The sequence below is a fragment of the Sciurus carolinensis genome, chromosome 6 (genome assembly GCF_902686445.1).
Source record: "Sciurus carolinensis chromosome 6, mSciCar1.2, whole genome shotgun sequence".
NCBI classification, from domain to species: domain Eukaryota; kingdom Metazoa; phylum Chordata; class Mammalia; order Rodentia; family Sciuridae; genus Sciurus; species Sciurus carolinensis.
Window position 1 is genome coordinate 17,102,256 of NC_062218.1, and position 27,834 is coordinate 17,130,089.

The following is a 27,834-nucleotide window of genomic DNA, read 5'->3' on the forward strand; positions in this document are numbered from 1 at the left end:
CGGGCCAATAAAAAAAGCAATAAGAAAGGACAAGGTGTCCTGTGGAAGGAGCAAGAATTTCATCCATTCGTACTTCATTTGGAAATAAACAATATATTCTAGAATTAGGACTGCTAAAAGCAAGCTCTGATGAGGTACCTTTATGGAAGGGGATCTTTGTGGACAGCTAGCTACCTCTGGCACACAATTATTTCACCAATCTGAGATTTTCCACCATTGGCTGACCTGCTGGGGAGAAGAGTCCTTTTGTCTCAGCACATACCAAATTAGGACAGTATATTGCAATGCTTCTAAAAGTTGTTTGTTTAATGAATGAATGTTTTCATGCAAGATGTGTTATAATTCTAGTTGTCAGGAATTCTGCATGTGTTTGACTATTATTACTTATGATTGAAGTGTTACCAATGGAGAACATTGGAAAATATCAGAATACTGCATAGAGGAACTTGCTTCTGTGAGCTCTCAATAATTTTACTTGCGAAATGGTGGAAGTTTAACCATTTTGTACAGGTCATTATTTCGTGCAGGAACCTATATAGTCACACCTAGAACAGCCTTTTTGAAAAACAAAAATATGATCTATAATCGTATATGGAGTTATTGGTCACTAAAAAGTAATTGCCACTAAGAAAAATAAAAGTTTACTTAAAAAGTTTTATTATTTTTTATTTTTTATTTTATTTATTTTTATTATATTTTATTTTATTTTTATTATATTTATTTTATTTATTATTTTTTATTTAAAAAGTTTTTATTTTTATTATAATTTTATTATAGGCATAAACCAAACAATGTATTCCATAGAGAAATATTACTATCATTAATTTTGCATATCTGAAATCATTTTTAACATTTAATAATTAAAAATACCTTAATTCTGTGATAGGATACTTTAGCCCTCATTTGTATTTCCTCAGTATTCTGTACTTCAACAATAAATTTTCTGCTTTTCTTGTTAGTAGTATTTAAATGCTTTTTCCTCTATGATTGAACTATGCCATCATTGCATGATGAGAATGTCTTCAAGAACAAAATAAAGCTGAGAGAACTGAGATGAAGTAAAATGTTTCGAGCCAAGCATGGATCTGAGACCAAGCACTGAAAATAGGAAGGATGAAGGTCTGTCACATGCCACAAATAACTAAACAAACAAAACAAAATAAAAACAATTAAGTGAGAAGTGAAAGAGGGAAAAAAAAATAGAGAAACAAGTGAAGCAGCAAACAAAATCTAAGGTAGAATACAATTTATAAAAAGAAAAGATTTGAAGACACCTCCAACAGAAGTTTGAATACGTAGTACTAACTTGTAGTCAAGCAAGTGTACAACAGCTAAATGTTTCACGAGTATTTCAGATAAATAATATTGATTTTGTTGGATAAAACATCTATAAGTATATAACAGTTTTTAGAGGCAGTCTCACTTTTGTCTCTTATTCATGAGATTTTGTAATTTATTGCCTAGAATTAATTAATGCCAATGGTAAAACCTATGGGACTCTACTTAGTGTTTTTCTTTTAATAGAGCATAGAGCAAGTAGTGGAAAATTTGGACCTCTTTGTTATTTTCATATCCTCAAATATTCTATGCTATTCTCAGGGTGCTGAGAACTGGTAACCAAGCAACTGCAGTTGAGGCTTGAATTTGGCGACTTTGGAGACACATAGACTGTCTTTTCAAGATGGAAATAATGAAGACAACTTAAGACAATAAGGGAAAATTCTTTCTTGCAAAAGATTTGTTGAAATTTGTGTCAGTTAGTTCATTATATCATTAGATTCCCAATGAAGAAAAGTCTTCATTTTAAGCTTTTAATGAGGAAAGAATTTTAATAAATACATCTTATTAATGGAATGGGTGGTTTTTAAAACAATTTAATTCCAGGACTAGTTCCACCTTTTTCAACTATAAAGTGGATGCTATTAGTTTTCCATAATTCATATCTATTCAGTCATGTTCTTAACATGTCCCTTATGAGATCCATCTCCTGTCACATTTCCTATATTAAAATGGGCTTCATCCCTGACGTGTGTTACTGCACAATCACTGACTCATTGAAATCTAGAACTCAAGTGACAGAGAAGTCAGCTACACACAATTTTCTACAATCAGAATATTCAAGGCCATTTTTGGAGTAAATGGGGGAATCATTCCTTATGCATTCCAACATTCAACTGGCACTAAGAAGAATGACTTAAAGTTTGAACTCTTCTGAATTAAATTAAATAATGTATTTGTATCTGAGTACCATGATTTGTCCCTCCTGTTTCCCTTAACTATTAATTTTTCTGCTTTCTGCCTGCTTAGCTAGTTGTAGAGACTAGCTGTAGGAGTGTCAATAGCTTTGGATTCATGGTCAGAAGGCTTACATTTAGGTTAATGGTCACCTATACCTTCAGTGCATGAACCATCTCTCCTGTCTTCTGAGTGACATCAATCATGAACTGGAACAGTTCAGACTGCTTCAAATAGAAAATGAATATTCTTACCCCACTGATTGTCAGAGGGCGACTGTTCTTATAAGACATTTATCTTACAGGGTTTGCATTTGCAAGTTTTAAAACTTTGAGCAAATTGTTTATCCTGACTAGATTTCAGGTTTTTTTTTTTTTGTTTTTTTTTTTGTTTTTTTTTTAAATAAGTACTTCTTCCCTCAAAGTGCTTCGGGGTGGTGAATATGAGTTAATGCATATGAAGTTCTTCATGTCTCAACATGTAATTGATACTTAACAAATTTTGAGATGCAATAATTGAAGTGGTTATTAATAAAAGTAAAATTTTATATGTATTACTTAGTATTTTATTAGGTAGAAAGCAGAATTCCCAAGGGGAGAAAAATAAAGTAAAAAAAAAAATTGTGGCTACTTTTAATAGACAAAGCATAACAAAAACTATGTGTAGTATCATTTTGATGACAGGAAAATTATGAAAGCTAAAAAAATCCTTAATTGATAAATAATCAAGAGGGGAAACAACATGAATATATGTGAAAATTACAGAAAAAGATGAATGCTTGATGACTTTTTTCTATATTTTTAATTCCTGAACTTACTCTTTTAGAATTAGTGTTTTCCACTACAGCACGAGTCTCATAATTCTATCTAAAGAACTATCTAAAGATAGTTCTATTTATAGAAGTTCAAATTAGCAATGTTAGCAAAAATAGAAAGTGATTACTATGGATTAATTTTAAGTAATTGCATATAATTGTAAGTAATATTACAGGTGATATATATATATATATATATATAGTTGTGGATTTTATATAATAAACATGCATAATATATGCAATTCTTAGACCTACATATGTGTATGTTTGTGTATGTATGTGCATACATGACCACAGTGTGCCCACATATATAAATTTCCACACCACCTAGGCTCATTGCACTTATTTTGATTTTCATTATAGGTCAAAGTTTTTAATGGGTTGTACATATGTTCAAAACACCCCTGCTATCCACTGAAACTTCTTTTCACTATTTTCTAAGCCTCTGTATTTTTTCAAAAATTTAATTTTTTTTTTTTTTTTGTGCTGAAGATTAAATTCAGGGGTGCTTTATGACTGAGCTACATTTTCAGTCCTTTTAATTTGTGTGTGTGTGTGTGTGTGTGTGTGTGTGCCTGTGTGTGTGTGTGTGGAGAGTGATGGACAATGGGAGAGCAGTGACTGAGATTGGTGGTTTCTGATGACTTCATGGCTGTGGCATGCCTGGTGCCTGGGAATGTTTCTGTGCACAGGATGCTTAGCTGCTTTGGCTATGCCCTGCATGAGGAGGCTCTGTGTAAGACCTTGATCTCAGGCACACAGTTCCTGGGAAGGAAGGAATTCTTATGCTAGACATCCACAATGTTTCACCAACTCCGTTTCTCCAATTCCTGCCCACTTTACAGGAACTTTTAACAATGGATTTTCTTGAGAACCACACAAAAATAAAGTTGCACTTTGCAACTGTAGATTGCAACTGCAGAAAAGCTACAAGCCCTAGTGTCTGTAACTTTCCTGAATACAAAGAATAATGCTTGCATAGTCTTTAACCTGATAATGAGATGTATATAAATAAAGATTGCTGGTGTAACTCTACAGCTGCATCTCCGTCAGAGAGCAGAGCTCCACCTGATCCCAGCTTAATCCTCAACACCTGTGTTCCTGAGTCTCTATTTTTCTAATCCCCCTTCTCCCCTCCACGGAACTGAGAGTATGACTGGGCTGATTGAAGCATTGAGACAGGGTCTCATTAAATTGCTGAGGGTGACTTTGAACTTGCAGTCATCCTGCCTCACCCTCTGGAGTTGTTGGAATTACAGGAGTGACCCACGGCTTCTTAAACTTTTTATACTCAATGTAAAATGCCAATAATGGAAATCAGGTCTCTTTCACTTCTGATTTTTCCTTGGCTACATGTTGTGTAAACTTTGGGACCTTCCTTTGATAATTTTAGATCATCTACTATGTGCCAGCCCTTGACTGTGCTGACTATCCTATCAGTAGTGAACAGAAGCTATGTTGTGCCTAGTGATGAATCAAGCTGTCAATACAAAGATAATTAACATGTTTCAGTTTCCTAAGTTCTACAAAGGAACAATACACATTTCTATAAGAGGAAAGAAAGAGAACATGAAACTGAAAAAGGTGGCAGGAGGAGCAGATCATACTGCTTTTCGTCTGCCATAAGGATTCAGAATTGAATCTTAATGCACTGGAAGTTATCAAATATCGTAACTCCTAGTGATGCAATCAGGTGTCTGTTTATAAAGCATAAATCTGGAAGCTGGAAGAAGCAGTTGAAAGGGTGCAAAAGGGGAGTAAGAATCCCAATTCAGAAGCTATTGCAATATTTCAGGTAAAAGAGGAGGAAGAAATGGAATGTGGAAAGCTGGAAAAAAGCAGTACTAGACAAATGTGAGATACATTTGAGGTGAGTTGCTAACAAGACTCACTAACATCCTGGGTTTTAGGGTGAGGGGAGTGTGAAGAAGGCAGGGAGATAATTCTCAGATGTGTTGCTTAAACATCTGGGTGGGTGGCAGTATAATTACGGAAAAGAGGAGGTTTGAGTTAATGTTGCAAGAGAGACTTAGAGTTCACTTTAGCATAGGTACCTTTGAGATGAAGCGATGCCTTCAAGTGTGCATATTAAGTTTCTATTTCATGTAAGACCCTGAAGCTCAGAAAGAAGTTTTGGATAACAAATATAAATTTATAAATCATCACTGGGTAGAGCATGTCTAAAAAGCTAGTTGGTCCATTCAAAAATGAGAATGGTATTTTATGTTGCAGGATGTTCATCTGTGCAAAATCCTGGGCACAGAATATGGACCGGGTTCTCACCAGACCCTGATTCGTGATGTGTGCATTCCAGGGAGCCTGGTAACATCGCTGCACTTCTACACATACATGCACTAATGTGTTCAATACATACTATTATATTTAAAAAATATTTTTTCTTTTAATAAATCTTGAAATGTTGTGTTCTTTTTATTCAAAATAATGAATCTGTTAGATACACGATGTTTATTTACATTATGAGAAGACATGCTAACTTTCTGGAATTATCCTCTCTTTAACAGTTTTCCCACCACTTATAACTGGATAAGCTCGTCACTCATGCTCACTAAGTGGAAAGGTAACTTCCAGCGGTATCAGTCAAACCCTGTAGTTGCACATGACAGAATTTCTGTTTCACAGGAACAAAAACACAGTTCCAATCCCAATTGGCTTTTGGTTACATAGAATTCTGAAAGTAATTATCTGACACAGCAGAAGCCAAACAGTGTTCTATTTTTCTCTTTCATTTCAAACTCCAAATGTGAATCAAATTCTCACAAGAAATGTGACAGAAGTAGGAGGAAAGTAAATAGATTTACTTATTCATTTACACTAGCTGAAGCAAGTCAATACTCTGAGGAATTCAGCAAGATGTTTCCCACTCCTCCAAAGCTCTCCCTGATCCTAAACTTATCTTTTGGTGTTCTACAACAGACTACTTTTTGTAAGAATGTTAAGGAATATTTTATATAGTTCTGTTTGGCACATACGATCAATAACTGTTAATATGTGGTTTATTTTTTTCGTTTTAGTCAATTGGTGTAATGGCTAAATTTATGTGTCAATTTGACTAGTCTAATGGATACAAAGATAGCTGGTCATTTTTAAGTGTGTCTCTGAGAGCGTTTCCAGAAGAGATTAGCACTGAATCAGTGGACAGAGTAAGGAAGATCGCCCTCCCCAATGAGGGAAGTCATAATCCTGACCATTGAGAGACTACATAGAACATGAATGTAGGCATCATGGGTAGAATTTGCTCTCTCTCCAAAAGCTGAGACAGCCGTCTACACTCTCCCCATACATCATAACTCCTGGCTCTTGAGACTTCAGTACTTACACCATTGGCTCCACTGATTCTCCAGCCTTCAGGCTGGCTTTGAATTCTGCCACTGACTTTCTTGGTCCTCAAGCTCACAGACAGCAGATGGTGGAATTGCTCAACCTTCATAATCACGTGAGCCAATTTCCATACTAAATCTCTCTGAATCTATTGATCTATCTATCCATCTATTTACTATCTATATTGTATTCATTCTGTTTTTGTGGAGAACCCTGTTTTGACTGGAAATGATAAGTTTTCTAGACAAAATTTATAGAAATATTGCCATTGAATCAATGAAATCTGGCCCATAAGTGAAAGGGAAAGTATGATTGTATTTCTTAAATATCTGCATAAGGTTTGACAATGGGCATCTGAATAGAGGCTTGGAAGTAACACAAGGCAAAAGAATGCAAGAGTGTGAAGAAATGACATTTACATTCCTACATAAAAGTGAACCAGATATGAGAGAAAAATTACTTCTACTTTAAAAGGAGGACAAGTCATCTACACAACTATACAGAAACATCTCCAACTTTTCCAACCCGAATACCAACATTTTGCTATCTTCTTATAAAGATAAGGCATATAACTTGGACAGACTAGTCCCAGTTCAGATTATGACTCAGTTTTTATGTTTTAGTAAAATCATTCCATTAATTTCTCAGGTAAATCTTAAGGGTGAACTACTCACTGGTTATTAACATTTTATTAACTTCAAAAAAAGCAGAAGATTTGGCAAATAAGTTTTAACAACTGACTATACTCTGCTAAGGTTTTCTATTTTTTTAAGTCATTTCACTATTTTTCTGGAATCACATGTAGAACAACTATTTGTTACTCCATAGTAAGCATAAAATTATAATACTCCAATGTGATCATTACATTCATCATCAAATGTACATTTTATCTTTTTATGGGAAATCCCGTGTAATCTAGACCCATTAGTAAGAACATAGAAACATGATTTATTACTCAGAGAAATTCTAGAATAAATTTCATAGATGCCTATAACACTAAATCTCTGTAGGTGTTGTTAGTATTAAGAAAGGAAAATATAAAGTTTAATAAGTGACATGTAACATTAAGAGGTTTAGAAAACTGATATTATTGTCCACAATTTTGTCTTTGGAAAAATAGCAAAACAAATAAAAAAGAAAGGTCTTGGTACTATACTCTGTAAAATTGGGACAGGGTCTGAGAATGAATTTTGGAATTAAGGAAGGAGCAGGGATAAGCTGACACACAGCTTTTATGAATATTTGAAAGAGATTAAACTCCATAGTGACACATTCTGAGGAGAAGAGAAACCTTCACACACATGGGAATCAATTGCTTAAAAAGGAAATGTTAAGTTTGACAATGAAATTTACCATAACTTATATGAGTATCAAGATGCTAGAACTGGAGAAATGTCCCCAGTTCCAATATTTATTCACCCTGAAAATTAACAGATTATTACATAAAAGAATAAAATATTGATCAAAATTAAAGCAAAATGATCAAGATTAAATAGCAATCCACTGAATTATATTTCATTTGAATTAATGCTACAAAGAACACTGCATCATTACATATAACTAACTACATGGTAGCAAATTCATGGATTATCCTGGCCAGACTTAAAGGAGCCCAGATAGGTGGTAAAATGCTGTTTCTTTGTTTTCATATGAGGGTGGGTAGAGAAGACATTAGCATTTTTCATTCAATGTCAGAGTACAGTAGACCTACCTCACCAATGTGGGCCACCATCATCCATTATATTGAGGGACCAAAGTCAACCAAAATGTAAAATCTCCATTTCAATTGGGACCTTCACCTTCTCCTGCCCCCAGATGTCAGTATTCCATTTGCCCAGATTTTTGAATTCACATTAAATCACACCACAGTTTCTTTGATACTTCAACTTGACAGACCCCACATCATCATACTTCTTTGCCTTATTATCATGCATGTCAAGTCCCATAAATCAGTATCTTTCCTCTGTCTCTTTCTCTCTCTCTCTCTCACTACTGTCTTCCCTACATATTCTACTGGTTATGTTTTTCCAGACACACAGTCTAATGTAAACTTCAAATAAACTACATTTAATATCATATATTAGTGATATTTATATTTTAAAAGATACACATAAAATATATTGGTAGAAATGTTCCCAGTAATATCGATTGATAAGTTCTTTACACAAGTAAATAATGTAATTCAATATACAAAATGAATGCAAGATATTTATTTCAGATAAGAAGATATAAACACCTTTTTACCTGTTCCCTTCTGGAAGCACAATAATAAACCCCAGAACTGGCAGAAGGGACAAATATAAATAAATTATGAAGGATCATAAAAACACGATCCAGTCTGCAACCCAAGTCTTCTGCATCTCCTGACCCAAGAGAAGAAGGTCCATTCTTGTTGGCCTTCTAATAAAGTCGGGACCACCCTGGAACAAGTAAAAGTCCCCTTGACAACATCAGGAAAGTATAACAACTCTTCCAAGGGGCCTCCTTTGGGAGTCCTAAGAGAGTAAACAGTCAGTTTAAATATTCTGCCTCTTCATAAATTTTAAGTCTCCTTTTCTCCTAGTACATGCTATTGAGGCAACACACAGAGCTGACTGGAGAGATCTGACAGCAGCTGACCTGGTCCCAGAGAGTCATTGACATTATGGTTTTGAACATGCACGTTCCATCTAAGGACTCAAAGGAAGCTGGAAGTCATCAATAAGGGAATTATACCTCATGGCTCTTCCATCAAGGGTCACCTAAAATATGGCACAAGAAGAACCAATTTCCCCCTTAGGCAGCAATAACCTGGGTGAGTGTAGACCCCAGTAGCTCCCGATAAACAAAGTCAACTGAAGGGACTAAAAGTGTACTGCCAATTGAGCCACATTATGGTGTGATTTGTGAAGTGTATATTGACACAGTCCACAAAAAAAGGCCAATATACACATGGAAAAACCTAAACTAGGTGTCCAGCTATTGAAATGCAACAGGTAAATAAGAACGCAAAGCTTTTATCATAATAAAACAAATGTTTTGGAACTAATAAAAATCATCTATTTTACAAATAACAGTAAAATTCACCTTAATTTAAAAAAAATCTGTTAACAACAAAATGAAGATGAATCAATTTTTCGAACTATTTGACACAGAATTCAAAGTAACGTTCATATAAAGGCATTGTTAATGAATTTTAAATTATTTAAAGGCTCATCAAAGTAATAGAATTATAAAAATCAAATGAAATTATAGAACAAGAAAACAAAAATAACAGAAATAAAAATATCATTGAATAGACTTAGTAAAAGAACAGAAAGGATAAAATCAGCTAATATGAGGACAGAAAATTATAATTCATCCAATCAAACATACAGAGATAAAATAATATCCAAATAAAAAATTCTCAAGGAATACAATATACAATGTTAATATTCTAGAAATAATGGAGAAAAAACTGAGGCTAAAGAATTTGGAATAAATAATGATGTAATCTTCCCATATTTGGTGAAGAAAACCCACATATTCAAGAAGCTGAGCAAACCCAAAACTTGAAAGACCCCAAAATATTGATTTCAAGATTTATTATAATTAAATTTGGAATGATTTAAAACAGCCAGATAGAAATTATACACTACCTAGCTTACCTAAGCATTGTGAAAGCTATATATGACAGAACAAGGCCAACACCATACTGAATGGAGAATATATTCATCTCCTCTAAAATTGGGAACAAGACAAAGATGTTCACTCTCACCATGCCTATTCAATATATTTCTTGAATCTCTAGCCAGAGCAATTAAGCAAGAGAAGGAAATTAAAGGAATGCAAATAGGAAAAGTAAGTCAAACTCCCTTTTTGTTGATGTTGTGATCCTACACTACCAGAAGACTTCCGGAACTGATAAACAAATTCAGCAACATAGCAAGATACCACATCAACATACATAAATCAATTGTTTTCCTATATGCCAATCATGAATATGTTGAGAAAGAACTCAGGAAAATGATTCTATTCACAAAAACCTCAAAAAAAGGAAAAAAAAAAAAAAAAAAACCAAGGGGATAAATCTCACTAAGGATGTGAAGACACCTACAGTGATAAATATGAAAGATACTGAAGGAAAAAACTGAAGAAGACCTTAAAAGATGACAGGAAAGTGTTCTTGAATAGGCAAAATTAATGTTCATATTACCAAACGGTCATACAGTTTCAATGTAAACATCATCAAAATACCAATGATACTTCACAGAACAAGAAAAAGTCATAAATTTTATTTGGAAGAATAAGAGAACCAGAATATCCAAAACAATTATAAGCAATTAAGAGGGATGCTGAAAGTATCACAATATGGGAACCCAAATTATACCTCAGAGCTACAGTAACAAAAACCACATGCTACTGGCATACAATTGAAATGAAGACCAAAGGAATACCATAAAAGAAAGAGACAAATCTACATAGAAAAGTAAACTGATTTTCAACAAAGGTGCCCAAAACATGCATTAGAGAAAAGATGTTCTTTTTAACAAGTGGAAAACTGGTTATCCTTAATGTAAAACAATGAAACTAGATCCTTATCTCTCGTCCTGTAAGAGTCAACCAAAGTGGATCAAAGACTTAAGAAGTAAACCAGAAACTCTGTAACTGCTATAAGAAAGTACAGGTTCAAAACGTCAACATTTTGACACAGGGATTAACTTCCCTAAAATGATTCCTAAAACAAAAGACATAAAACTCAGAATCAATAAGTGCAATTTCGTCTGATTATAAAGCACAGAAAAGGAAACATGAGCTCGAGGAGAAGACCTACAAAATGGGAAATATTTTTGCCATCTGCTTCTCTGACAGGGGATTAATACACAAAATATATAAAACACCAAAGCAATATATATACACCAAAGCAGCAACGTAATTAATAAATGGACAAAAATAAACAGATACTTCTCAAAGGAAGAAAAAAATTGACCAAGAAATCTATGAAAAAATGTTCAACATCTCTGAGACCATGGATATGCAAATCAAAACTGCTTTTCAATACCATTTCATTCTGGTCAGAATGGCAGTCGTTAATAACACAAATAATAAATCCTGATGAAGATGTCAGGAAAAGGCACACTCATATGCTGTTAGTGGGACTGCGTATTAGTACAATCACTCTGAAAGGCAGTATGGAGATTCCTCAAAAAGCCTATCCCACTTCTCAATATTTATTCCAACAAACTAAACTTAGCACACTAGAGTATTGTGGCCACACCAGTGTTCATAGCAGTGTAACCAAGCAAGAGCCAAGTTATGCACCAGCCTAGGTGTCTATCAACAGATGAATGGATAAAGAACAATGGACATGGTGGAGATTTACTCAGTCATACAGAAGAATGAAACTACAGCATTTGTTGAAAAATTATGAACTAGAAAGCATCATACTAAGTGAAATAAGTCAGGAGCAGGAAGTTAAGAGTCAGGTGTTTTCTCTCATATGCAAAAGCTAGGCCAAAACAAGGTGAAATCTCATGAAACAGATGGGTGGTCACTAGAGCCTCGGAACGCATTGATGGGATGAAGGAAGAATGGAATGGAGGAATGGTGGAAGGGGTTCGACCAGCATGTGCTGAGTGCCTGTATGGATGTACCATGGTGGGTTTCCCCTTTGTGTATATGTACACAGCACTAAGTTAAGAAGAAAATATATACAGAGATAAATGCAAGGAATACCAGTAAAGTAAGGGGAATGGAGATAGAAAGGGGGGATGGGAATGGGAAGGTACTGGGACTGAACCTGAATGAATTATATTCCATGATTATATGATTATGTCAGAATAAACCCCAACATTATAATCAACTCTAGGGCACTAATAGAAACATTAAAAAAAATTGAATTAGATTTATTCTGGGTATGTAAGTTTGGTTCAAATTTTGAAAAAAAATGTAATCCACTATAACAATAATCTAAGGAAAAAATATATGTGATCAATGAAGAAAAGAATCTGAGAAACCTCAATATATTTTTGGCAGGTTGCATATTTGTCCTCCAAAATGGTTCGGACCAGATATGTTTTGCATTTTTAACCTTTTTTATCTTTTTAATTTTGAAGTTGGGAATAATCACATATACATACACAACAATCTTAGGGAGAGAACCCAAGTCTAGTTTTGAACTTCATTAACATTTCATGTACACCTTAAAGGTATAGCCTGAAAATAATTTACAAAATATTTTTAGTGTTCCTGTTTTTTGACTATGATCTGTCATTGATGTCTGTTTACTGATTTTGTGGCATTACAAACTTTATGTTTTAGAGATATTCAACCTGCATTAAAAAGGCAATCAATAAAGTAAATAGAAATGAATGAAAACAAAATATGAGAAAGGGGAAATATACATAATTAGTGTAAACAATTAGATAATCATATACAATAGCAGGAAATTATAGCATAGACTAGTCATATTAAAATTGAACAACATAAGTATTGTAGATTTATTTTAATGTGTAAGGAAGGACTTAGTGTGAAACTGTAATGAAGAACAATGTCAGTTTTATTATAATTGCTCTGTACTGTTTGATTTTCACATTACATGCATGTATTACATCAATAAACATGTTAGTGTATGACATTTCAAAATAACTGATATACACATAATATGAACTTTTACATATGTCAATATAAGCATAAGAAAATTAAAAAGTTTACCTGAAAATATGTATGTAGAGAAAAAACAGTATTCTATCTCATTCATACATATCGTTTTATAAGAGAAAGAATATTTTCATAGAAATTTCACCAAGAGCCTGCTGCATTACATGAGATCATGAAAAAAGCTCAGATACGTGTGTGTTACAATAAGATCACTATTTTCCAGGTGTCAATTACTAAAACAGAATAGTGTTTACTAACACTTTCAAAGGTCCATGACACTTTACTCAAGGTATCATTGAATTTCATGCTATTAATTTAGTAATATAATTCTAAAGATCAGTGATTTTCAAAGATAAACCCTAACTTAGCAACATTTTGGTAGCTGTACTAAATGTTGATTTCAGGCTCCTATTTCCAGTTTTCTAGACTTCAATGATCTTATGTACAGTCATGACATTGGGGTTTTTTAATTTTATACACAACAGAAGAATCATTTTGAGGTAATTATAAAAGCATGGAAGATATCTTGTTCTAATTAAGTCCCCAGTACCTTTCCTTCCCCTTCCCTCCTCCCACCCCTTGCTCACTTCCCTCTATTGATCTTCTGCAATTTACCCATAGTTAATTTTTAAATTAATTTCTTAGGGATGTACATGCTGGTAAGATTCACTGTGGCACTTGGATTTTTGAAAATGTCCCACCAGATTCTAATATCCAACAAAGGTGCAAAACCATATATACATACGTTATTGACATGTGTCCCAAAATATCATATATCAGATTTAAGCCTTACTTTAACACATTAACCTGAAATTAGTATATGTTATCATCTAGTTTTCAACATTTCTTACAGACACAAAAAAACTGCACCTGTAAAGTGTAGGATAGAAAACACCTTATGTGTATGTAAATCAATAGACCTTCAGAAAGAGTCTTTGGTCTCTGATGGCTGCATTGAATACTGGGTTCTTCCCCCAAGTAAAATGTAGATATTTACTTGATATTGTTTGTGTAAGTAATTGATGTGTAATTAGGTATTGCTATCCTTCTCTATCTAAATATAATAAAAATAGTAATGAAATTGAAAACTACTCATGGTCAATTTAATTCAGTAGAACAAAAAATAACAGGGTTCAAATATCATTCATAACACTGACAATGCTGGATTAGGAGCAACAACACTAGGGGAAAAAAGGCAAAATGCAGAAACATAAATCATGTAAGAAGGAAATGTAATTCCAAGCAAAACATATATGTCTTCTTACAGCACTTCCTTTCAGTTTAGTGTTCTTTCATTTTAATTAAAAATAGTTTATACTGCCTTGAATACTATAAATGTGCTTGATACTTCTCATAATTTTGATATAACATTAGAAAGAACTCATGCATGCAAAGTAGCTAATGAACTGAAAGGGCAATTACCAAGCAGACAAGATGTTCCAGAACAAGTTCATGAATCATTACCTTAAGTTTCATATATATATATATATATATATATATATATATATATATATATCCTAATAACTAAAACCCCTTTTTTCAAAATAAATTAGTGGACAAATAAATTTTTAAAATACTGGGCCTCTAATTTTTCTAAGTTTCTGTTTGTCTTAAAATAATACAAATTATATTTGATGCATCCTGGTTATATAATACATAAATTAATGAAGTCAAAGTCAAATATATTAAACATTCCTATTCAGGACACGAATTATATACATGTTCTAAGTGTGTCTGTATGTATGCATAAATTTATACCTTTTATATGGACCCATCTTACTTTTGAGTACTTGTTACCCTACTTTGAGAATTTAGGAAAACAGAATTCTTAGTTATATAACATTGATAATCCATTTTTTTTTTTTTTATCCTCTCCACCTGAGGCTGCCAGACCACTAATTCATGGTTAAGGGGTCTGGGGATGTAGCTCAGTTGGTAGAGTGCTTGCCTCCCAAGCATAAGGCCCTGGGTTCAATCCCCAGCACCACAAATAAATAAATAAATAAATAAATAAATTGATGGCTAAGGCTGAACCAGCACAGACTCTTGTCTGGAGCTTTGACACTCTATCAAGTAATATGAATGCCAAGAGGAAGCTAAGATACTTTTCTGTATTGTGATAACGAGAATAGCAAAGCAAAAAATGGTGCAGTAGTAGTGTAAATCCAGGGACAAAGTTATCAATGGCAATGCTCAGACTAAAGTATAACTGGAGTGTCAACTTGGCCATATTACAGTTTCAATTCTTTCTTAGTTATTCCTTAATTTTAACCCTGACTCACTGGTCTTCACAAGAATGGGATATTAAATAAAATAAGTTATACTCTACTTGTATATAATATTTCAAAACACACTCCACTGTCAAGTGTATCTAAAAATAACAAATTAAAGAAAAGGTAGACCTGCAAATGAGAAATAGAAAAGAAACAAATATTATTAATGTGGTAAAAAAAAATCAAACACCCAAGGTGAATAACAAAGGTAAAAATAAACATGGATATTCAAAATAGTCCAAAGAAAACAATAAGAGCAAAATGATCTCACCTGAAATGACATACATAGACTGAAGTGAATGAAAAATAATTGTCCAAGTAAATGAAAACTGAAACAAGCAGGAGTAGCGATACTCATAGCCAACAAAATACACCGTATGTCAAAATCAGAAGAGATAAAGTCAATATAGATTGATCAGGGAGAAATTCACAAAGATAAAACAATTGCTAATATTAACACACTGAATGTCAGAGCAGCGAATTTTATGAAATGAACACTACTAGACACAAAGGGAGAGACAGGCACTAATACAATAATAGTGGGTAACTTTAGCACGCCACTCTTGCCATAGATTATTCAAGTGGAAAAAACAACAAGAAACATCAAATTTGAATTGTACTATAAATCAAAAGGGCTTCACAGACATTTACAGAACATTCCACCCAACAGGTGTACCATGCACATTAAATTCATCAATTCAAGGAAACTTTACCAAAATAGATTATATATCAAGCCTTAAAACAAGTCTAAAAAATTTTAAAAAAAATGAAATATGTTTTTACATTTTATCAGATCACAATTATTAAAGCTACAAAATAACAAGAAAAATGACGGAAATTACACATACACATGTAGATTGAATAGAGCATTATTGAATAAAATGTTAGTCATTGAAGAAATGAGGGGTGAAAGTACAAATATTCTTAGAACCAAATTAAAATAAAAGTGAAGAATCAGTGGGATACAGCAAAAGCAGTAGTAAGAGGAAAGCTTATAGCCATGAGTGCCTACAGCAACAAAGGCAAATCTCAAACAATTACCTCAAGATGCATCTCAAGTTCTTAAAAAAATGAAGACCAATTAAACTCAAAATCCATAGGAAGACAGAAATGATAAAATCAGAGATGACAAAACAGCTTAAAAGAACACTACAAATGATTAATTTAAAATATCTGGCTCATTGAAAAAATAAATGAAATTGAGAAACCTTTAACTAAACAGACCAAAGGAGACAATCTAAATAAATAAAACTAGAGGTGATAAAGGAAACATTAAAATAGAGGTTGCTGAAATTCAAAGAATCATTAGGTAGCACTTTGAAAAACGGTAAGTCCAAGCATTGCAAAATCTTGAAGAACTGGACAAATTTCTGGAAAAATATGATTATGACCAACCAAAATTGAAACAAGGGGACATAAAAATCTTGAATATATCAAGAACAAGTAATGATACTAAAGCTATAATACAAAGTTTCTCAACATGAAAAGTCCAGATCAGGATGGAGTGACTACTAAAATTTTACAGAATTTAAATTAATAACCAAGACAATACTCCTCAAAGTATTTCATAATGCAAATTGAAGGTACTCTTCCTTCTAAACTTATTCTATGAAACCAATATTTCTCTGCTACCAAAACTTCATAAGAACACAAAAATGGAAAAAATAAAAAGAGGAAGGAAGGATATTATAGACCAATATCCCTGCAAAAACCTCAACCAAATACTTGAAAATCAAATTTGACATCACCATGATCACGTTGGTCACATTTCTGTGATTCAAGTGTATTTTAATATACATAAATCTATAAATTTAATGCCATACACTAATAAAATTATCACATGATCATCTCAAAAAATGAAGAAAAAAAACTTTGATAAAATCCAACAAGTCTTCACAATAAAAGTCCTGAGATATTAGATTTAGAAGAATTATATCTCACATGACAAGTTCATAGCCCACATCATACTGAATGTGGGAAAAAGAACACATTTCCTTTCAGATCAGGAATAAAATAAGCTTACCATCCTTATTCACATTAGTACTAAAAGTTTTATTGAGAGCAATTAGACAAAAGAAAGAAAAGCTATGCGAATAGTAAATGAGGAAGTCAAATTATTCCTACTTATAGATGATATGATTCTATACAAAGAAAACTCTATAAACACTGCACCAAAAGACTCTCAATCTGATAAATAAATTCAGCAAAGTAGCAGGATAAGAAAATGAAGTCTCTGAAAATGAAGTTGGTATAGAAAGCCAATTCTCAATAGTTTCTAAAAATTAAAATATCTAGGAATACACTTAACTAAGCAGGTGATATAACTCTACAATGAAAACCACAAAACTGAAGAAATAAACATAAAACAATAGAGAATGGAAAGATCACCATGTCCTTAGATTGGAAGAATTCATATTATTAAAATGGCCACGCTACCCAAGAGATCTAGATAGTAAATGCAATTTCCATGACCATACCAATTACATATTCCACATAACTATAAAATTTATTTTTGTGGAAGCATAAAATATCTCAAATAGAAAAAGTAATCATGACCAGAAAGGGCAAGGCTGTAGGCATACTAATCTTGGTTTGAAAACATACTACAGAGTTGTAATAACAAAAGCATCACGTTATTGGCTTTGCAGACCAATGAATCAAAATAGAGAACTCAGAAATAAGCCACACATCTACCTCCATTTCACTACAAAGGTGACAAAGTCATCATTTGAGAAAAGACAGCCTCTATACAAAATGGTTCTGTCAAAATTGTATGTCCACATATAGATGATTGAAACTAAACCCCAATCACTCACCTTGTACAAGAGTCAACTCTAAATAGATAGAGACCTTAAGATGAGCCCTGAAACTTTGCAACTATTAGAAGAAAACATAGGGAGAACACTTCAAGATACTGGTACAGTCAATGATTTCATGAATAGGATTCCCAAAACTCAGGAAACAAGAAAAAATTGACATGAGATTATATTAAATTAAAATCTGCAATAGAGAAGGAACAACCTCAGTTCTCAAAATCCATCTGCCTATAGTTTCTGTCCCCTCCCAGTAGTCAAACTATTAATCCAGCCAATTGATTACTCCAGTCATGAGGTTATGGCCTTCATGATCCGATCAGTCTCCCAAATCTCCACCTCTGAATATTGCTGCTTCAGGGACAAAGTTTTCAATGTAAAAGAGCTTTAGGGAAATATTCCAGTTCCAAAACTCAACAGACCCAGCTATCCCACTTTCACTTTTGAGTACACAACCAGAGGAAACAAAGTCAGCATAGAAAAGAGGTATCTGCATGTCCATGTTTATTTACCTCTATTGATAATAACTAAGATATAGAGTCAGTCCTTGTGCCTTTCAACAGAAGATTGAATAAAGAAAATATGTTGTATGTACACAGTGGAATATTATTCATCAAAAAAGAAGAACAAAATCATATTATTTGCAGGAAAATCAATGCAAATTAAAGACATAATTTTAAGAGAAATAAGATGAATAAAAAAAGTATCACAGATTTTGTCCCGTGTGTGAAAACTTAAAAAATTTCAAAATGACTTGCAAGTGAAGAAACTTTAAGAGAAAGGAGAGGAGATTAGATGAAGTAGAGAAAGAAAGAGGGAATGAGAGGGCAGAAGGAAAAATTGACATGATGAAGGCAAGATACATGGAGTTTGTAAATGTTGCAGTAAAAATCAACTAATTTGTGCAATTAATAGGTATTAATAAATATTTTAAAAATTGTTCTAGTAGTTATTTAAACAATGATTCTCCACATTAAAAACAAACAATAAACATTACTTGAAACAAAGAAAAAAAGGAAGGCTTAACTCTCTTGGTCTTTATAACATTCTTTGCATATTACAATTAGGTTTATTATCCTTAGTGTTTAATCTCATTCCAAATGCCTCTGCATTTATACGACCTTCACAGACTCCTATTTGTGTATATACTTTGTAAATGTGGCAAATATTATCCATATTAGTCTAAGTGCTGTCAGATATTGTTGTTGATAATGACAAGTAGCTACTTAATTTTTTACTGGTTCCTTATACCTCTATGGGGTGGTGGGCTTTGGTATACCATATTTGTGTATGCACATAACATCATTCAATCAATGTCACCCCAGGAAGGCCTCATCCCTCCCAATATTCTGGCTCTTCTCTACTGACCTCCTTCCTATTTTTATTATCATTATCATTAATATTATTTCTTTTTAAAAAGTATATTATAATTATGTATAATAAAAGCAGGATTCATTGTGGTACATTAATACATGGACATCACATAAAATTTAAAGTAATAAAATGTAAACATTCAGTTCCTCTGCTGCATGAGCCACATTTCAGGAGGTACATGTAGCTAATAACTATCATAATGGACAATGCAGATATAGAGCATGACCCTAACTTCAGAAAGTTCCATTGAGCACCACTGATCTAAACCTTCTATGATAAGTCAACAAGTTTCCCAATGATTAATTAAGAAAACCAAACTTAAGTTATTTGGCACAGTTTGTCACTAGTTCCAGGTATGGCCTGAACATTAGTTATTAAAACTCAAAGGAAAAAAAAACAAAAACAAAAACAAAAACAAAACAAAACCTCAAGGAAAGGATGTAGGATTTTCAACAAAATGGATTTTTCTCATTTTATACTTTATATAATATGTGCACGTGTGTGTGTGTGTGTGTTTGCTTAATTCAGTCAGCATAAATTTTTTGTTCGAGTTAATGTGAATATTTTTTTCAACAAAAAGATTTATAAACTAGTACCTAGAAATGAGATGTCTTAAAAGGTAGACCCTAATATGTGGAATTGATGATTTTTTTTTTTTTTTGTCACTTTAAATCCCTCCACACCTAGCTTCAAGGAAGAAGATCCTTTTTATAGCAGCACAGAGAAACTGATTGAACTGTTGGCTTCAAATCTTGGGACTTGATCTTCACATGCTTTGTGATTTTGTAGCTTTAGGTGATTGATTGGAATCCTAATCACATCTTTGTATCTAATTCTACACATGCCAGAAGCATGTTGTATGTTTCAGGTTTGGAAGCTACTAAATTACTTCCCATTATTAGTCTAATTTAAAATGGTTTCCTTCAAGAACCAACAGATTACTAGCTAATATAAACATTGCATAAATCATCAAAGCACAGGAGAAGAATTCAGAAGCATGTTAAGGAATATTGGATTTTTTTTACATGGCCTGGATCATTAATGGTGAGGAATGATGACTCGAGAGCTGGAGATGAATAGGTCTATTAGAAATAAGCAAATGCTGCAGGGATTTATATTAATTTAGAGCCTTTCTCTATCCCTAGTCTATGCTCTGGAATATGGCTCAGCTCTGAACTTTTTCAGAAGAAAATAATCTCCCAGGCACAAAGTTGATTAAGACAATATAATTCTTGTATTTATTCTCTGTCCACTTCTTCCTTGAGACACTCTCCTTGTCTATTGGGATTTTTACTTCCACATTGTTGTTTCTATTTCTGCCATAGAATTTCATTTTACAATTCACTATTTATCCTTCATTTCTTTCCCCCTTAAAACTGTGTTCCCCAGAAGTCTAGTCTGAAGAAGAAATGGAGACACATTTCCCCATATCTTTATTTATACCTTCGATCACCCATTACAATCCCTTTGCCCATTGCTGTTCTCCAGCCTACCCTCTCCTCTAGTGTGTGCATGTCGCTGTACCTGGACACAGCCTGTCCAACCTCACTCCCAGATGTGAGTCTCCCCCTTTCCTAGTTAGCCCTTCAATATCATCAGAAGCCTGCAGACTATCTTTAAGGGGTCCTTCCTTCCCATTCCTCACTTTTTTTTTTAAAATTTACTCTAATTAGTTATACATGACAAGTAGAATGCATTTTGACACATTACACACAAGTGGAGCACAACTTCTTCCTCTGACTGAACATGGTGCAGAGTCACATTGTAGTGTAATCATACATGTATATAGGGTAATACTGTCCATCTCATTCCACCGTTCTTCCCATCCTCACACCCCTTCCCTCCTCTCACTGCTCTGTGCACAATCCAAAGTTTCTTCATTCTTCCTCAATACACCCCCATTATGGATTAGTATCTACTTATCAGAGAAAACATTCAGCCTTTGTTTTTTTGGGTTTGGCTTATTTCACTTAGCAAGATATTCTCCAGCTCAATCCATTTACCTGCAAATGCCATTAATTTCATTCTTGCTTTCAATAGCAACACAATCTATTCAATTCTATATTTAATAATGTTTTTATCTGTTTCTTACTTTCAGTTCATTTTGCAACGGTCACATTCTAGTCTGGATTTGTGAAGAGGTAAAGTATCCTCTCTGCAGCTAGAGTTGTCCTGTCTCATGACAGTTTCCATCCAGAAGTCCTTCGACGCATTCCCACACATTTCCCGCACATTCCCCCTTGACACTCACCAGAATGGCATGCTGTGGTTCATCCATTATCTCCTGCAACATTCCCACTTACACTTGTCTACAGGTATGATGCTCCAATTATTCTTATTTGTCCTTGAAAGCTACTTAGTCACCATTTCATATGGAGATCCTAAATTCCACTGGATCTCTCTTCAGCAACAAAACTTCTCTGTCTTGTTTTATACTAATAGCAAATATCACTTTCAGCTCTTCTTCTGAAGAGCCTTCCTAAATTGAGCAAAGTCGAGTGCATCTGTCTTCCTTTTATCACAATCCTCTATGCCTGGCATTCTTAGCACCGTTAGCATACGATACAATCATCTGTTCTCGAATCTGTCTGCCCTTCTTGCCTAACTTCATTAATCACTGGGGTCCTCTGATTAATGTCATCTACCACCTAGCACTGTACATGGCCTGTGGATATTGTTTAGTAAAACTATCATTCATATTAAAACAGTGACATTTGAAGCAAAATAGAAGCAAACATTCATCTGCCTATTTTGATGTGCATGATACTCTTCTATCCTATGTGTTGAAGTTTCCAAGGTAAAAGTCTCATATAGTAGAAAAATCAAGAATTCCTGTCCAAAGTTCCTTCCTCTATTTCTTGTTACTTTCACATGTGTTATGAGAATGTCTCTGTTTTGTCCTGAGTCCATAACACAAGATATAGTTTATAAAAACAATATTCTTTAATTACTGTGGAAGAAGAAAGCAAACTATGCTCTTTGTTACTGTGATATGTTAACACCTTTATGTAAATTAACTACATTTAATTTTCCTAACATTCTTCTTTCATGCAGTCCAGTTTTTCATAGAAAAGTAAGAATAATTGGTAAATATTTAAGGTATCCATAAACACAAGTATGCCACCTGCCTTTCATACTAACATCAACAATGCTTTAACATTTATCTGAATATTATACCCACATTATTTTCTGGAGAGGTCCAATTGCATTGAACCTACTGAGCCTAGCCTCTCTCTCCCCTCTATTGCTTATTCCCTAAACCCCACCTATCAAATCTACTTCAGATTCTTCCATGCACAATGTTGTTCACATACGTTCTTCCCTCAGACTGTACACCTCCCATTCCAAGCCCAGTGCCATTTTTAACCTGATAAATTTTAAATATCAGCCTGTCTGTTCCATTAAAAAATTCTTCCTTCAGTTCATATAGATGTAAACCTCTAGACTTTATATTATGTAGCAAGTACAATTTCTTTATAATTCTCATCAGAGTTTGTAATTGAATATTTATTTGTATGAACATTGCTTTAATGCAAATATCTCTCCACTTCATTCACTATAATACTCAGCATAATGACCAGAAGACAGGATGTGTTCAATAAATTTCAAAGAAATAAAAATGTCCCAATTAGACATAAAACATTATCTATTAAACTCAACATTAATCAATCAATAGCTCCAAACATTGTAAAACAAAGAAAATGAATGTTAGTATACATTTACTTTTATATTTAATATCATTTTTAATGGGAAAAATATTTCAGGGCATATATTGTTCTATTTCTATGAATATAGTAAAAAGTAAACTATACATAGAAACATTAGATATCCTAGAGGAAAGGAATTGATTATATTTCATTCTGGAACTCTTATGATGAATGTCTGATTTTTAATGAAAGGAAACAAACAAAACTGAATATATTTAAAAGACCTGTAGGCTCCCCTTCAAAATTAAAATAAAAATGTTGTTTAATGAGGTACAATGTAAATAAATATTCAAATATTCATTAAATAAATGTCAATCAAATAACAACAGTTTTTTTCTGAACACAATAATGTTCAAAACTTTCCTCTTAAGATAAATAGTTGATAGAATATATGAGTGAATAACTAATAATAAATAAATAACATTTTTAGAATACATATTTCTAGTTTATATTTTGGGAACATTTCAAAATTTCATCTTTCCATTCTCAGAAAGACGTTGGAACATGGTCAAAGAACATTATTGTTTCTGTCTAGAAGGGATATTAAAAAGATTAGCTGATCCAAATCTTATTTTTGTACAAAGAAAAACCTGGAACAAGATAATGACTATAAAAAACAATTGGCAACATTTATAAAGACACTTCAATTAACAACTAGAAATGGTGTACAAATACTAAAATTGAGAATATAGTCCAACTGAGGTAGAAGCAATGAAAGATAATTCACTGGGGATAAAGAAAGTAAGGGAGAATTTTGGGACAGGGAAGCCATTTCCAACCAGCACCAGCCCCAGTCCCTTCTGGGGAAATTGAACTTGTTATGGGCCCTGGTAGGGAGAATTTAGTGTCTCATCACCTGAAGATTAGAGAACAAGGACTTCCGTTTCCTCCAGGTGTAGAATTAGAATGGAGATATTTCAAGAAAACCATAATACTTGACAACAAAATGAAAGTTTAATATACTTACCACCCTAAATAAGTTATAAGGAAGCTGTAGTCAATTAAAAGTTTATACAAATAAAAAAATTCTGTAAGAAAGTAAAACCCCAAAGTGCAACCTAGATGAAAGAAAGGTTTATTAGAGTAATTTTTCACTTGTTGTTATATTAAATATATGAAATCAGTTGTTAGGAATTACTGGTTAGCATTTCTTCAAAATTATTAGTCATTTTCTTGCTAGCCAATAAAAGGATAAATGGCTCTCTATGGATATTTCTCAAGCTATTGTTTGGAAGGATCCCAACAACATCCTCATTCTCAACTCACTCACACACCATTGAAGAGCAGCATTATATAAAGACTTAAAAAGTAGGATGGGATTAAATCTCCATGTTGCAGAGTATGCAGACAAAAGAAATATGCAAATATGAACAAAAACAAAACAATTAGACAAATCCATCAAGGCAATTAAATAGGTGGTTTATAATAATGAAATTAAGAATAAATAGAAGTAAAAACAAGAAAGAATGGGTCATGATATTAAAAAGTGAGAAAAAAACAATAAAATGAAGTAGAGTGATAATAGCTAATAGTATCTTCAACTTGACATACATGTTTAAGTCAAGAAGCCTAATTGTAAGGACTGATTTTAGTTGGACAATGCAATAGGAAGCCAAAAATAAATAAAACAAAATTAAGTCAAAACAAGAAGTTTCAGAAATACTAAATGAATTAGTAGCAAATTCAAAGAAATAATAGACAGGATGTTTATATAATTAAGCTTAAAATTCTAATATTTACAGAAAAAGTACTGATTTCATACTGCTGTGGATTAAGTTGTGTCCATACAAAGCCCAAATATGTTGAAGTTCTAATCCCTAGGACATCAAATGTACCTCATTGGTAAAAGGGTCTTTACAGAGGTAGCCATATATATATATCTCTATATAGTCAATATATCTCTCAGATTGATTCTAATCCAATATGACTTTTAAGAAAAGGAGAATTTTTAGGCACAAAGATGCACAAAGATACAGTAAGCTCAATGTATAAAGTATGTTTTCTTGTATTTGTAACATTTAACAACTTGTTCATGTGGAGAATAACACATGAACTAGAAGATGATAATGTAGTCATTAAGAAAATCACATTAGGAAGAAGAAAAAGGAATGAAATAACCAGAAAGAAAAACATTGGTAGATGTGGATAATTTTAAGCAATATCAAGGGTTTAAATGAGTTCAATAATAATATAAAATCTAGAAATAAACAAAAAAAAAAATACTAGACAAATATAACATGAAAAAATTAATTTGGTTATTCTATTAAGATAACTGTAAAGGTGTCAACTTTAATCTTTATGAATAGTTTAGAAAAGTAACACAATATTATGAATAAGCATATATTCCCTTAATTAATATGAATAGCAATAGGAAGAAGAATGATTGCTTGGGACTTAAAAATAACTATATTAAGCATAAAAAAGTAGAAATCAAAATGAAATTTGATCTTTCTATTTCCTTGCTGTTCAGGAGATAGGTGGAGATAGGTTTTTACATGTAAAGTCCAAAACACATGCAAAAAATGAGAGCAATAATGTAAGTCAAAAACATAAAGCTTCCAGTGAAGCAGAGGTAAAGCCCTAGAGAAGCAATTTCAAGGGAACAAAGGAGAATTAATGAAATAAGTAGATAAAAATCTGCAGAAGAGAAATATAAAATAAATGACAATGATTATTGAAAATGCAAGTAGCTATAAATATAAAAGATTGAAACCATCACACTGAAGATAGAAATTGTCAGAGTGAATAAAAAAATTAAAATTTGTTCTATGTGGATAACACAGTGGAAGACACAGGTTGAATTTCCATAATAGTGCAGACACTTTTGCTAAATGCTCAAGAACATTTGACCAAGAGAAACTTGATATAAGAATGTAAAGAAAAGCATTAAAGTAGATAGATCATTTAATGATAAACAGATGAACATTGCTGAAACATAGTATTGTGAACTTTTAAATATTTCAGAACTTAACTTCAAAATGTAAAATTAAAAAAAAAAAATGACATCCAGAAAAACAACAAAAGATTTTATCACCTAACCCACAAATGTAAAGCAGGGATGTGAAGTACAATATTTGAATTAAGAGTACAATGAAGGGGCGATCCAAGATGGCGGCCTAGAGGGTGACTACACCCCCAGTTGCTCCCGAACCCAGGAGTTAAGAAGGGGAGGCATTGAGAGACTCGGACTGAAATAGAGCCACGGGTGAGTCTGCCCACTGGGTAAAGCTCGGCCCGGGTGGCAGGCCCAGATAGAGGTGGCTTATCGAAGCCGGGCAGGGCAGCTAGAGTCTTCCACAGGCAGCCCTGCGCACTCCAGCGGTGGGCCCCACCCACACAGCCAGCTTCTCCAGGTTCTGGGAGCGGGCCCCCTAGTGAGATCCTTTCTGACCAAAACAAGCTCCAAGTCCTGGAGCCAGCGCAGCGTACTCCCAGTGTACTCCGGCATGCAAGCAGCTTCAGGGACCAGGATAGGGCAGCCAGAGACTTCCCCAAGCAGCCTGGACCCCTGCGGTGGGAGGTGCCTTTCAAGGCTAGCTTCTCGGAGCAGACCGCCCAGTGAGAGGCTGTCTACGTAGAGCCAGCCACAAATCCCCAAACCAACGGAGAGCTTCGATCCGCAAGCAGCCTCTGGGATAAGGGCAGGGCAGCCAGAGACTTCTTCAGGTGGCTCTGCCCACTCCGGCCACAGGCTCTTTCCACCGGGCGATCCAAGATGGCGGCCTAGAGGGTGACTGCATCCCCAGTCGCTCCAGAACCCAGGAGTTAAGAAGGGGAGGCATTGAGAGACTCGGACTGAAATAGAGCCACGGGTGAGTCTGCCCACTGGGTAAAGCTCGGCCTGGGTGGCAGGCACAGATAGGGGTGGCTTATCAGAGCAGGGCAGGGCAGCTAGAGTCTTCCCCAGGTAGCCTTCCACACTCTGGTGGTGGGCTCCTCCCACACGGCCAGCTGCATGGTGCAGGCCCCCAGTGAGAGCCTTTCCGCACAGAGCCAGCTCCAAACCCTGGAACCAGTAGGGGGCTAGGGGCAGCTTTCTTCTGATGTGCTGCATTATCAAATTCCTCCAAGACATCAGGCTACTGAAGGCTGGGAGGTGATACACTGGAAATCTACCGGGACACTATAAGTCAATAGCGGAAATCTGCAGTATCTCAGGGTCCCACTGACAGCTGACCAATATGAGAAAACAAGGGAAAAAAATGTCCCAAACAAACCTAGATACTACATCAATAAAACCCAATGACAGCACAGCAGAAGAAATGTCAGAAAGGGAGTTCAGAATGTATGTAATTAAAACAATCAGGGAAGTAAATGAGGAGATGAAAGAGCAAATGCAGGCATTGAAGGGGAGATGAAAGAGCAAATGCAGGCATTAAATGATCACACCAATCAACAGTTAAAAGACAAAATACGAGAAGCAAGAGATCATTTCAATAAAGAGTTAGAGATATTGAAAAAAAAAGCAAACTGAAATCCTTGAAATGAAGGAAACAATAAACCAAGTTAAAAACTCCATAGAAAGCATAACCAATAGGATAGAACAACTGGAAGACAGAACCTCAGACATTGAAGACAAATTATTTAACCTTGAAAACAAAGTTGGCCAAACAGAGAAGATGGTAAGAAATCATGAACAGAATCTCCAAGAATTATGGGAT

The 27,834-nt window shown here is 33.9% G+C and overlaps 1 protein-coding gene and 1 non-coding gene across 5 annotated transcripts in view; one reads left to right on the forward strand and one right to left on the reverse strand.

Annotated features, from left to right (window-relative positions):
• The window catches only part of Cdh18 (cadherin 18), a 959,213-nt gene that overhangs the window by 295,733 nt on the left and 635,646 nt on the right, over positions 1 to 27,834 (reverse strand). The gene's annotated exons all lie outside the window — the stretch shown is intronic.
• Positions 14,923 to 14,996, forward strand: Trnag-ccc (transfer RNA glycine (anticodon CCC)). Its single transcript has one exon. It is a non-coding gene; the product is annotated as a tRNA-Gly (tRNA).